Source organism: Crocodylus siamensis, chromosome 4, assembly GCF_052110815.1.
Source record: "Crocodylus siamensis isolate JL-2025a chromosome 4, ASM5211081v1, whole genome shotgun sequence".
NCBI classification, from domain to species: domain Eukaryota; kingdom Metazoa; phylum Chordata; order Crocodylia; family Crocodylidae; genus Crocodylus; species Crocodylus siamensis.
The window spans coordinates 178,995,787-179,009,597 of NC_143398.1; positions in this window are offsets into that span (position 1 = coordinate 178,995,787).

Below are 13,811 nucleotides of genomic sequence, written 5' to 3' on the forward strand. Positions count from 1 at the left end.
GGAGGAATTTTCTCATTACTAATCTTTGGCATGGGGTTTTAGCTTCTTAGATATTGTTTTTTTTTATCTATAAATGGTTTGTTGATCAAGCTGGGTGGTCATTAGAACATTATATACAATTGATGTCAGTTGCCTTGTAGAACTAAGATAGATTATCATTAAAGAAAGTAAAAGTGTGAGACTGGTCAAATACCTCATGTATTTCTTGTACAAAGGTGATAATTAGAGACTGCTCAAGCTATATGACATTCTTACATGGTTCATATTAGGTAAACTGGAGGTGTCTTGCTGTTTAATTGCCTGTTATCTATCAGCTCATTCTCTAGGAAACAGACCTTCAACATGGACCTTCCTGGAAAGAATGCCTGTGACAGAACTGTTAAATCTGTTTTGTCCAGTTCTGTGACTTTAAACTTTAGAAGTAGCAATGAACTTGCCATTACTGTTGGCAAGTATCTTTTATGCCTGAAGGTGTTTGATCTCCTGCTGGGAATTCTTCTATAGGAGAGATCTTCTACAGTGGTTGCATCTACATGAGCAGCGGACTGTGCAGTTGTTACTGTGCAGTCATTTAGTATTTGTAGCGTCCTCACATGTATTTTTCAGACAGTACTGTGCAGTAGAAACAAGCTATTGTGCAGTAGCTCATTACTACTGTGAAGTAGCATCCCAACATGATTAATGCCCGCCAGTGTTACTGTGCAGTAGCAACGAGCTGCTATGCAGCTGCTACTGCACAGTAGTGTCTTGTGTAGATGTGCCCAGTGAGTGTCAAACTTGGTCTATGCCCCTCTGGACCCGTTTGTAGTTCCTACAGTCACTTACTCCACTTCTGCTGTTGCAGTTGCTGCCACCTCAGCTGCCATGATTATCACCAGTGTGGATGCTGCCATCCCCTCCACCAGTTACTACCCCCTTCATGGATCCAATCCACAGATCCAGATTACTTGTCACTAGATGATCAGGCAGCAGTGACTGTCAAGCACATTGCTTATGTGTAGTGGCAAGAAAGTTGTATTCACAGGTTAATTTAAAACAATGTGTGATGACAGCAATCTTGTCTGACATCAGGGAGCGAAACAGAAACCTCCTGAACTCTACAGGTTGATTTAACAGTCTGGGTTCGGCAGCTGTGGGCTATAACAGATACATCCTCTGTGCATTAGAAGGGGGCTTAATACACCCTACCCAAAGGATTAAAAATGCATTCCATGTTAGACTTCAACTTCCGATCCCATTCAGAAACTGCACCACGTGGCCATGTGTTTAATGACCACATGGGTATGTTACAACTTTGTTTCAGGAGCTGTGCCAGTTAGTAGGTGATTTCCAAGCACAGTGTCTTGCTTTTGCCCTTTAAAGCATTAGATGTCTCCAAGTCTGATTTCTTGAAGAACTGCTTTTTTTCCTTACATGGTACATGGGAGGTTATCATCTGTGAGCATGTTTGACTTGATAGTTTTAGGTTCAGCTGAAGGTTTGCCTGTATTGCTTCTGTGGTGCTCTAAGCATGTGCCACCAAGAAGCATAGCCTCTCCCACCTGCTGCTGTTCTGCATGCGCCAGTCCAGAAACTGGAGGTGCTGAGGCAGTGAAATCATGCTAGGTTTCCCCTTGTTGTTGCTTTTTAGATCTGTCTCCAGTATGCTTTGAACAGCATTAGAAGGCACCTACTGGATGGCATCCCTGCCTTGTTTTTACATTTGTTGCATGCAAGCAGGAGTTGAGGGGGAGCAGGGCTGTGCTTCTTGATGGCAGGCTTAGGATCTCCATGGTTGAGGGGTCCTTTCTGAGGGACTTGCCATGGTCTGAACTGAGTAATCCATGCCACTAGCAGCTCTTTCCACAGGCATTTCGTGAGAAGGGAATGGAGAGAGAGAGATTAGAAATTATCTTTGAAAAGGGACTGACATTTTTTCAGTACTGAAAGTGCTTTACCAATAACCAATGAAGCTTCACAACATCTCATAAAAGTGATAAATGGTAATAGATCTTTGTTTCATTTCCATCCTCATTTCTTCAGCTCTGGAAGCCTCAGCTAGTTGTCAGCATATCAGCGGATACAGCAGTTAATGAAACATGTAATTGAAAAAAGGGCAAAAAAAATCTCTGTCTGCATGCAATGTTATGGAAATCCCCATATACCAAGAAATATATTGATGCAGGTCTAAAAGAATTCCAGTCATTAGCCAATGGATTGCTCATGAAGAACCTAGCAGCTGCTTTCCTGTTGGCATAGCAGCTACCTGTCATTGCACATCCAACTTGGCTGCTCATTGTTTGCGTCAGTGGCAGTAGTGTTTTGTCCAAAGCAGGACATCCTGACATACCCGACTGCCGTGTAGTATGTTAATTTGATCTTCCGTTTCCTGCAATCTTGACCTGATGCCCGATTGGATGTGACATTAGAATTTAAACAAGACTGATTAGATTTTGCATTGTCTTGGAATAATTCCTTAATTCGTTTCACATGTTCAAATGCACTTGACGATCTAAAAATATTAAATTCTCAAAGTGAATAGCTAGCACATAGCCAGTGGGCCAGACTGACAACTTGACAGGCTTTTGTTTACTTGCAGAACAGTGTGGGCACTGCTAGCATGCGCTCTCATCCTGCCATACCACCATGGTTGCTCAATTTTGATTTGAAAGGAGCTTTTTTGGAATGCAGGCTCCATACACATGCCAGATCCAGTGAAGCCTGCCAAGAAGTTTGATGACTGCTGTCATTTGTGATGTTGAGTCTTTTGAGATGGACATTAGCCTGTTAGCAATTGGGCAGAGACAACCAGCCCCATTCACGCAAACCAGTGAGCAGCTGTCAGAGGTTAATGAATGCCAGCATCACAAGTCCACCCTGTATCCCTTGAGTCCCTTATTTTGAACGGAAGTGAACACCCCTTCCCCTCAAACTGCCATCTCTTCAAAATAAGCCGGTTATTGCAGTAACGATCAAAGGTGTCAGACTTGATCAGGGCCTCTTTGGGTAGAGGCTGTATAAACAGAGTGAGTGGTATTCCTTTCTGGAAAAAACTTTGTATCTATGTTAATGAGAGATACAGAGCTGGGCAATTGGACACACCAGTCAAAGATGGAGCTGGGAGGAGAACCCCGCTCTCCAGATGAGCGACCTACACAGTCACTTGTGTCCATAGGTTTCCATGCCTCACCTTATCCAAAGTACTACCTAGATGAAGTGCTGCACAATACCATTGCTTGGAATGCCTGAAGCTTTCAAAGAATATGTAAAAGCTTGTACCCCCTTGCAGCAGCTCAGCCAGCTGTCTTTTAAAAGCTTTGCTTTTCATCATCATGAATAAGATGTCAGAAGTGTTGCATCTGCACAAGTTCAGTCAGCTTTAATTCCCTCCAACAGTACAGTTCCTTAAATTTGGAAAATTACTCTAAAGCCCCTTCTCTTCAGTAGAGGATGTGGAAGGGAGGAGTGGGTGTTTCATGAGTACCCATTGTATGCATTGTTACATGCATTTTTTCACTTGTTTTGTTTTTCCATTTTAAAAAATTGAGAATTGTTGGTTTTAAAACTACAAACTCACTTTTCTCTCCCTCTCTTTTGCCATTAAAACAGGGGCAAGAGGGAACAAAGTAGCCTCCCAAACTACCGGTTTTGTTTTTTTAATTGGAGGGAAATTCTGAGAGAGACAGTTACTAATTTTCAACTACTGGTAGCTGCAGTCATACTGGGAAGGTGTGAATGAGAAAATAGTTTGGACAGGAACGATATTGAGGATAAGACACTGGTAGTATGAGCCTGAAATGATGTAGGGATATCTGTCTGAGGCTGCAGAGAACTTGATACAGGCAAGAACTACCTCATCTATCCTCTGCGGCCTGTTATTTCTAATGTTTCAGGATGATAAACTGGGTCTTTCACTGCTAAATGTATTAGCAGAAATATCCTGCTCAGAGTCCCCAAGTTGCCATCTTCTTTATTTAATTAAATATACAGTTTGAACCCCCAGTGTTGCACTACCAAAGCATCACAGAAACCAGCAACCTCCCTGTACAATTCAGTTCTGGCTTACTGCAGAGAGGACTAGGCCTTATTTGTAACCAGAGGAATTAATGGTAAAATAAGATCATGCTAAAATTTGCAAACAGAAAAGGTAAAATCTTGGCTCCAGGGAAGTCAATGGCAAAATTCCCATCCATTTCAGTGGGATCAAGATATCTTCCCAGGAGAAGGAAGGGTAATTATTTGGTCATTGGATATGGGGCCTTTCCTATTCAAAGTCCTATCCAAACTGACACAAAGTTGGATACACTTTAAAATTCATCTTTTGCCAATAATATTTTATCTGGCTAGCATAGCACACCTCTTTAAAAGCTACATACAAACCTGCAAAGGCAGGTTAACAAAAGGGTTTAAAAGGTCATGTGCAATCTATTCAAGCTAGGCAAATGCGTCTTACATCATGGTAGAAGTAACCCTTTATCAAATGAGTTAAAAACAGTCCTGTACAGAGAGGTACTGTGGAATACAGTCATTTGCTACATGCATGTCAGAAGTCAAAAGCAGAGAAAGTTCACCTATTTTAAGAAAGGAATAGAGAACAATCCTGAGAATACTGTAATGCTCTTATATATATCAGTGGAATATCCTCTGCTTAGCCAATCTTCAAGTAGCTACAAGGAGAAATGGAAAAGGACCAGAGAAGGGCAGCAAAAAGTATAAGGGACTTGGAGGAAAAGGTTAAAAAATTAGTACTATTTAATTTAGCTAGGAGATGAACAAGAGGTGATATGACAGAAACATATGAAATAGAATGGTACAGAGAGGGTCACTCCGACATTCCTTTTTACCCGCTGATATATTTTATAAGACACCTGATAATACTAAAAACAAGGCAGTATATAATGACTGGGGTGGATCCAGGTAGAGGGTGCTGGTATATTTGCAGTCCCCTTTGATTCCTGTTCCACTCAAAGTTTAAAAACAACTATCTAGCAGTGGCTGTAGCATTTCTAGTCAGGCAGTGCTGTGGGAGTAAGTTGACTTCATAACATTATAATCTGGGACCTGCCTAATTCGTAGGGGCTGCCCCCTGATTTTGCAGGCAGAATATGGGCCCAGGCAGTCAGTTTATGGGTGGAGCGTGGTGGCTCTTCTATGCCTCTGATTAGCTAAAGGGTCCTGGTGGCCCCTCCTCTTGCCACTGATTGGCTGTGGAGGTTGTCCATCATGCAGCCCTGCTCCTCACTGCTGATTGGTGGAGAGGGGTGGGGCCATATGACAGGCACCCCGCAATCAGTTAGCAGCAAGGCAGAGGGATGGCAGCCCTTTGAGTAGGCCACCCCCCTTCCCTGCCCTGATGAGCTGTCACAGTTCTTGGTAAGTCTCCCCCCTTCCCCCCCCACAGATTCCACGGGTTTTGCGAGCTATGTCAGATTTTGCAGAATCTGCAAAATCAAAAAAATCGTGAATTCATTACAGTAGTTCCCTAGTTATAATGTACCTGGTCCCTTCTAAACTCTTTGTTCCATGGGTGTAAATGACTCTCTCTTCTTTTTAATGGCCTTGATGTTCCACCAATCAAACTATCCTTTGTTCTGCAATTCTGTTAGCTGCCCCGGCAATGTAGCTCCTATTTCACAGCCTTTTAGATTTGTTTTTAACTAATTTCAATTAAGTTATATTTGTTTTTTGCCTTGATCATGAATTGAGTAAGACAGCTTTAGGTCCCTAGTGTATTGGTATAGCTTCTAGATTAGTTTTAATGGGAGAAAAATTTGTGTTATCTGTGATGATGCACCTCATCATGTGCACCCCACTTTTTAAAATTCTGAGAAAGAGAGGAAAGTTGAAAATGCATTTCTCTGATACAGATGTTCCTGAAGCAAAACATTTAGGCAAAAAGAAAGTTTTAATAATTATACTACACAACCTCTGATATTGCATTTTGCATCAAAGGGCTACATAAAGGAGGTTAGAATTGTAACCTCCTTTTTAATGACCTGTAAGATAGAATAAAGAATATAAACCTTCGGGCAAGCATCAATTGTATTAACCTGCAGCTCTGTGACACTGCTCCCCTTGTGGCTGGTGGTGGGTCTGGATCTGGCCAAGGGAGTTTGACACCCTGATGTAGGTCATTTAGACATTTTGTCAAGAGAAATTAAGGAGGAAGAGTAGTAGCATTCCCAGTGGTACTTGCCTGATACAGTAACTCATGGAACAGAGCTAGGCTGGTTTTTCGCTCATGTATCCATTACCTAAGTCTTTGCATTCAGTTTCATGGAGATCTACTCAACTGGAATTACACACTCTGTTCCCGTCAGTGCTGGAATCATTAGGTGGTGACAGCTGCTCTCTAATCTGATGGCTGATTTCATTGTGTTTGAACAGGCTCTCTTTCTGGCCTTGTCACACCACCTGTTGCACCTCTGCCAGCTAATGATCCAGCTGTTTTCTGTAGCCTAATCTCTTCCTATTTGCGTGGTGACTTTGGGGAAACTCTACTGTACTCCTCTTTTGTTTTGATCTTAAAATTAATGCTTTTCATATACTGCGTTTATCCTATTCTAAAGCTGCTCATTAGGCTGTGGATGAAAAGCAGGCTCCCTCAGCCTGTTTCAAAAGGCTGCGTGGCACAGCACACAAAGACCTAGCTCAGAGATGCACTAAGATTCAGATCAAGGCATCTCTCTGATGAATGCTCCCTGGGGAATTATACTTAAAACACAGAATAAACAGATCTTTGAAATCATTTGTTTATAAGTGGCACATATGAGTTAGGGGTCTGCAGGGAGAATAGAAGGAAGCATACAAGCATGCTCTTAAAGGGATCAGAGCCCACATTGGATTTGAATTGATGTTGAAAAGTGGGGATGTTCATCTGCAGCTTCCCTGGACCATGTGAACTTTGTTAATTGGGGCAGGCAGGTTATGAGGAACAGGGTTTTTTGGTGAGATTTCTAATGTTTGCTCTTTTAGTCCTATGTAGAGAATGCCAGGCATCCCAGAGACATCATAAAGCCACATCATCACTAAGAACTTCATTTTGAGCATTCAGGATTTTGTACTAGACCAGGGGTTCTCAAATTGTGGGTCGCAACCCCCATGGAGATTGCAAACAACTTTAAAAAGGGCCTCAAACTTCCCAGGGGTATACACGGTGGTACAGGGAAGTGGTACACAGCGGTGGCACAGAGTGGTGGATGGAGGTGGTGGCTGCCCTGTGCAAGCTTCCTGTCCCCCACTGCCACCATCCAGCAAAGTGAGGGAAGGTGCTGGCCCAAGGAGAAGGAGAAGGGGTTTTACCAAGGAGTCATTGGTAACTTATTGGCACTCCACAAAGCACAGGCCACATAGTGTAGTGAGTTGTACCACTGACCTGCTGCATGAACTCAGGAAAGTCCCTTCATTTATCTGTTTTTCTTTCCCTCTTGACTTTGATGTCTATTTAGACTGTAAGGTCATTGAAGCAAAAATTGTCTCTGCTCTGTGTGTGTTCAGAGTTGAGTACAATGGAGTTTTCATCTTGACTAGCATTATTGTGATATCAGGAATTATAAATGGAGGCATTACATCTGTGAACAGTTGTGCAAGTGCTGTTAGTTTGATCCTTGCATTCATAGAGGAACCAGGGTCCTACTGGCAAATAATACAGGTATCTCGCCTTCCTAGATTTACAAAAAGGAAGTTTGACCTTTATCCCCTCAGATAGGATAAGACATAAAAGCTAATGCAGGCAGCCAAAAAGCCTGAGGCTGAATCAGTTCAATTTTGCTCTGTAGATTGAACCAATAAGCAAGTGAACAAACATTCATGGTTGATTCTGGAAATGCAGTCACATACCTGGAGTAGCCCAGGCCAGAAATTGGGGGGGTGCTAAAGCATACCCCCTGCTTGGCTGGAGCAGAGAGCTTGAGCCAAGGCTAGCTCACCCACCCTGTGAGGAGGTGTGGTGGGGAGGTGCAGCACATCCTGGGATACTGGGGGACTGTGCATTAACTTGAATCTGGGGAGGGATCTGGGACAGAAGGTCAGAAAATGAATTTAACCTAAATCAGTTAAGTCTGAATATTGTATCCATTCAGGTTTAACTTAAATTAGTTTCAGCCAGTTTGAAAACAATTTATGTGCACTGAACTTCTGTCATGCTTGGGTGTGCATCAGCATTCCTTGAATAGAGTACTTGAGCATAGCAGAAAAGGTTCCAATCTGTGAGGAGCTAGGAGTAAGTAACTGTATCATAGGGAAACCCTTTAAAATATACAGCTAGTTTTAGAAGGCTTTTAGAAAGGAGTAAATGTGAACCTGTGCACTTGGTGAGATTCCTCAGGCTTGGTTACTTCTGCAGAAGTTCAAAGTGAAGATCAGAGGACTTTTTCAAATGCTCCTCTTGAAGGATTTTGCTGATTATGTTTTGGGCAGTGCCAAAATGAAAACAACATTCTAAAGATCTGGAGCACAGACCGTTCTGCTGCCTCAGAGTCAGCAGCAAGGTCAGGTCAGATTTATCTTGCAGCATCAGCATTTGTGTGGTCATCCCATCGTAATGATTTTTGGGCCATGTCGGTATTGCTATTACCAACTCCCTGTTGTAACTCATTTGTAAAAATGTTATCCACAGTGAAACCTAGCATGCAAGGTCAGAGTCCAGACCAGTTTTGCTTCACTCATTTTTGCAGAAGTGTACATTTTTCACACTTGAAATACAAAATGAAAATGTAGTGCCTTTCAAGTGCTTGCAACCTTTTGGAAGCTACCTTGAATGGTAGGGACACAGCTGTGACTCTCCTCCAACAGAGCAATGACTGATGGAGGAATTGCTTGGGAGAAATAATCCTCTCATTTGAGCTACACCTGAGCAGGACCCTATGCAACAGAGAAAAGGAATGTGATTGGACAAAAAAATCATCCCTCTTCCTTGCCCCCCACGTCCTCTATAGGAATGCAAGCTACACTTGCAGGACCTGTTCCCTTTGAATGCTGTTCCCTCCTAGCACCGCAAGAGTGCAATTGACCTGGAAGGCCTAGTCATTAGCTGTTTCCTCCACCCTGATTGACTAGCAGATCTAGTTTAGCACATAGGAAAGGATAAAGCCGCACCTTTTTACAGGGACGACCATCATGTTTTCTGAATTCCCACTGAGGCAGCCCCAGCTTTGCAGTGCTGTAGCAGTTGCAACAGAGCCCTGAGTCAACGGTAGCACTTTGGCAGATATGGTTGAGATGGGGCTGGCATTTCAGCTTCCACTTGGAGGTCCCAGGCATTTGTGTCATTAAACCAGGGTTGGGACACTCCTTCCCTCCCATATTGACTTAATCCTGTTTTGCTTTATTGTTCCCAAAACACTTAACAAACAGCCAAGGCTACACAATTCTTATCAGGCAGATATAGCAGGTGTGAACATACTATCTGTTAGGTACTTCATAGCTGGGTGATGAAGCCTTTCTCTTGCACTGGTTTGAGATTACTAGAACATCTGTGTATTAAGTACAAGCAGTGAAGAGAGAAAAACAACAGTAACTCAAAAGCTTTCTAGACATGTGCTATATTTAAAACCACTGCAGCTGGGAATAAAAAAAAACTTTTTTAAAATGAGAAAGTATATCAGAAAACCCCAGATGCGGGTTCTTTGTTTTTTCTTCTTTGCTTCTTTATTATTGGGAATTTAGCTCATTAAGAACAGCTTTGATTCTAGCTATATCCTCCCAGAAGGAGATGCAGGCAACTTTTACAAAGCTTTATAGCTTTTACTGTTGCTCCCAGTGAGCAGATGAATGTCATGTGTTTGTCACTGATAAATGACAAACACATGTTTTTGATATTTAAATGCCTGCCTAGTGAATAAAAGTAAAAACCTCTCTAGTGTTATAACGCATTTCTCAATGCAGTCTATAAATAAGTAACAATCAATGAGTGATTCGCTTTAGATTTTAAAGATAGAAGAAATATGGCTATGCCATGTAAGTGAGATCTAGATGGAAAAAAAGGAGCAACATAATCCACTGGGCTGTGTTTGTTACATGTTCCACCAAAACAAACTGCTAAGGGAAGTAGTGCATTCTCCATCTCTTGATGTCTTTGGATCAAGAATGGATTCTTTTGTGGAAAGTTTGCTCGAGTCAAATTCTTGGGCTTGATAAAGGGATGGCTGGATAGCATGCCTCTGTCATATGTAAAAAGTTAAACCAGATAAATTAATAATCTCTCCTGGCTTTAAACTGTATGAGTCTGAATCCTAGGAACTTACTGAATACAATTTCTGACTAACACACTCACCCGCAAAACAAATCACACCCAACTATCAGCTAGACAGCAAAGGATGGCAATAAATCAATGGGGAGTTTTTCTCCATTACATTTAGATACTCTGTGCATATTTTTCTTTAATATTACACCTAGCATCTAAATGAGAAGTTTGACTTTGCAGACACAAAAATGGTACTTCCTTAAATTGTGCAGACTCTTACCGAGTTCCTCTGATCTGTGGGTGGAGTTACTCAAAACTGGATTAAGCCCAGATGCATCATGCAAATAGTTACTGTGATTAGAGAATGGTGTGCAACTGAATGTGGGTATCAAAGCATGTTTCACCATATTGCTACACTTTGATGTCTTTTGCAAATGTATGAATCACCATTTCCGTTGCTATCTGAACACGTCTGCATTGAAGACATTCCCAGTTATCAGTACTGATCACCACTGTTCAGCATCCTTTTTGTCTGTGTCTCTCTTACAAAGCCTATTGCTGAGATGTCACATTCTACCCTTTCATGTTGTCAGATGGGACTGATCCTATTATTTCCCAAAGAAGATTTATTTCTTCTCTGATTCAGTTCTAACATCTCTCATTTACTTTACTTTCTGCAGATGGCATTTTTAGTAAGGGTCTTATTTTCAAATGTTGCAGCCTGGGTTGCACCTATTCTTCAACAGGAGCGTGTTAATTAAATGTCCAGTCAGAATAATGGTATGTAAAAAAAGATAAAATGCTGCTAAAGAACAAGTATGCCTTTATATATACAATGCTGTTTTGCACTCAGGTATAAAATTTAGTCACGCAAAATATGAATAAGCAAATACTGCAAGTCCATAAGCCTGTTCCCAAATGTCTGTTAGTAATAATCTCAGGAAATAGAGGTTCATATTGTGCAAGTATCAATGCCAGAGCAGTATAGGTTGAATTACACCAAACATTGTGTATGCTGTGAGAATTGTAGTATAAAATAGAATTATACAAATTGAAACTAAATGATCAATATAGCTATTTTTCCAGCAATTCAGGTAGCCTAAGATGGGAAGTGAGTAATTTAATTACAATTTCATGTAAAATTGCAGCTGTCTTGCTGTTAATAACTGCATGTTTTAGCAGACAACACAATTTATTTGTTGACTGATATTCATAGCCCTACAGGATCATCTATTTTAACCCTCTACAGAAATGCAGGATGCCCTATTCATAAACCATCTCTGTTGAATACTTACCCAGCTTGCTTTTTAAAAGCCCCAATGAAGGAAATTCTGAAATTTCCTAGGTGGCTAGTTCCCTTGTCTTACTGTTCTGATGGGAAGGAAGTTTTTCTGCTGAGACTTAATCTAAATGTGTGTTTCTTGTCTGTAGCCTATTCTCCAATTCATCAAGATTCTTTTGAGTTCTACTCCTCCACAGTGTTTGCAATCTCTGCTAGTTTGCATCATCGCTATACTTGAGTAGAGACTCTTACATTCTAACACTTTATCATTTTTGTCTCCCTACTGGGAGACAAAAATGCACCAAATGTAAATCCCAACTTCCGCTTCCCTGCTAATGAGTATCTGGGCCCGTGAATTGATAGGTGCCCATGGACTCATGCCCAGCTGGCCCTTGCATTAATCTGCCTACGCATGTGCAGCTCCATGGGGTGCTGGCAGGCCTTGCACCCAGCCAATCGCATGCTGCCCCAGTTGAAAACACCCGATATAAACCAATTGTGAGGACAGGAATTTTTATTCGTATATATGCATCAAAGTTAATTGATTTCTTTGAGAGTGATAATCCAATCTGAATGCCAAATTTTGTTCTATGTTTGCATGATCAAACAATGACAACAATAAACAGTTGACACTGTCTTTTCTAGCATGCTGCCAGTTGCTCTCTGATTTACAGTGCTCTATATATTCCCTATATATAGCCCTATATATTCCAAGCTAGGACTTTTTTTTTAGTCTTTCAGTAGATAAATCTGATTGGGGTGGATTAAGATTCAATGGGGCCTGGAGCCAAGGGCCCCCACCTCCCGCCTGCAGCCTGCTCTGCAGCCCCAGGCTTGATCCCCAGCCAGCACAGTGGGAGCAGTGGCTGGAGCAGGACACACTGCCCCCCAAGCCTGGGCAGGAGCCGTGGCTGCTCCCAGCCACAGGTCTGTGCTGGAGCTGGTGCCAGTGGTGTGGAGCTGCGGGGCATGTGTGGCATGGACCAAGCTCCAGGGGTGGCCCCTCACCTCACTGCAACTCTGTCCAGGTGTATCAGCACCTGGCAACCATGGTCCACCACACTGTGCATGCCAAGGCTGACCTGGCCGCTGGTTTTGTCTGTGCTGAGGCAGGGGCCCCTGGGCCACCTATGAATCTCACACTTAAGCAAACTATGCCTTTCCAATTTTTTTTCCCTCGGTATGTCTTCAAAGAAAAAGGCCGTTTTAAATAATTTCCTGTATTTCACTTTTGTTTCATTTAACTACTCAGTTTGGCTCAATTTAGAAAACATTGAAAATATGAAAGTAAAACCAGGACTTGTTCCCAGGTGTGGGGAAGTTGGATGTAGCATGTTTCCTGTTGTTTCAACATTCTGTACTTTTTTGTGTGTGTAGAAAGGTTTTACGTTAGTTCAGAAAATGTGTCATCCATCCTCTGTCATCCTTGATGGGAAAAAACATAGATTGCGATGACCATTATATTCCCGCTAGGACCAAGAGTTCCAAGAAAACAGTTAAAAGGATTATGAAAAATTTATCCTTATTAAAGCTACAAATTCTTTCCCTCAGTCCTAAACACGCTGGCCTACCTAAGTGTCCACGCATACGCACACTAGCACACACACACACACACTTCAATGGAAGGTGCATGTGTAAGTAATTGATAGGTATAGAATCTGATTTATGCCAAAAAAGAAAATAAAGATGAAAAGCATAAATATATTGGGAACTGGCCCCACTTTATAACCTACTTATGACTGGTATTTACAACGTAGCATAACATAGTGGGATATCCAAATCCCATTATAAGGGAGCAGGCTTGTCTAACCAATAGAGCTCCATAATGGACCTCGGGGGACTGGGATCCTAGTCCTGACTGTGCCACTAGGTTAAATCAGTACCTTTGCTCTATTATTTTTCTGTAGTCAAAAAAACAAGTGAAAACTAAGAGTGGACACTTTCTGAGGAGTGCCTGAAATCTTTCCAGGGGTGCCTCAAGTCTATCCAGGGTGCTTTGAATCTAAAAAGGTTTAGAACCACTGGGCTAGGCTCACATGTACCCCTGAGGGATCAGACCCCACTGGTTTTAAAAAAAGAAGACAAGAGGAACCCCACATTCAGAATCCACTCCAGGACCCCAGAGACTTTGTCTTGAGGCAGGGCCCCAAGCTATGGGACGGTATCAGCTTTTTCGTGGCTTTGCAAAAGTCCATTGGCAGAAGCTTTGGTGCTTAGGGCAGAACTTAGGTAGTAGTTTTGAGAATTTCAGTAGCTTTGGGTGCTAAAGTGTCATAAGTGCCTAAGCACTTTAAACTGAAATCTTTAAACTCCCTTGGACTTCTTTAAACATTTCATCTTAAATCACTTGACATTTGAGTTGGAAGT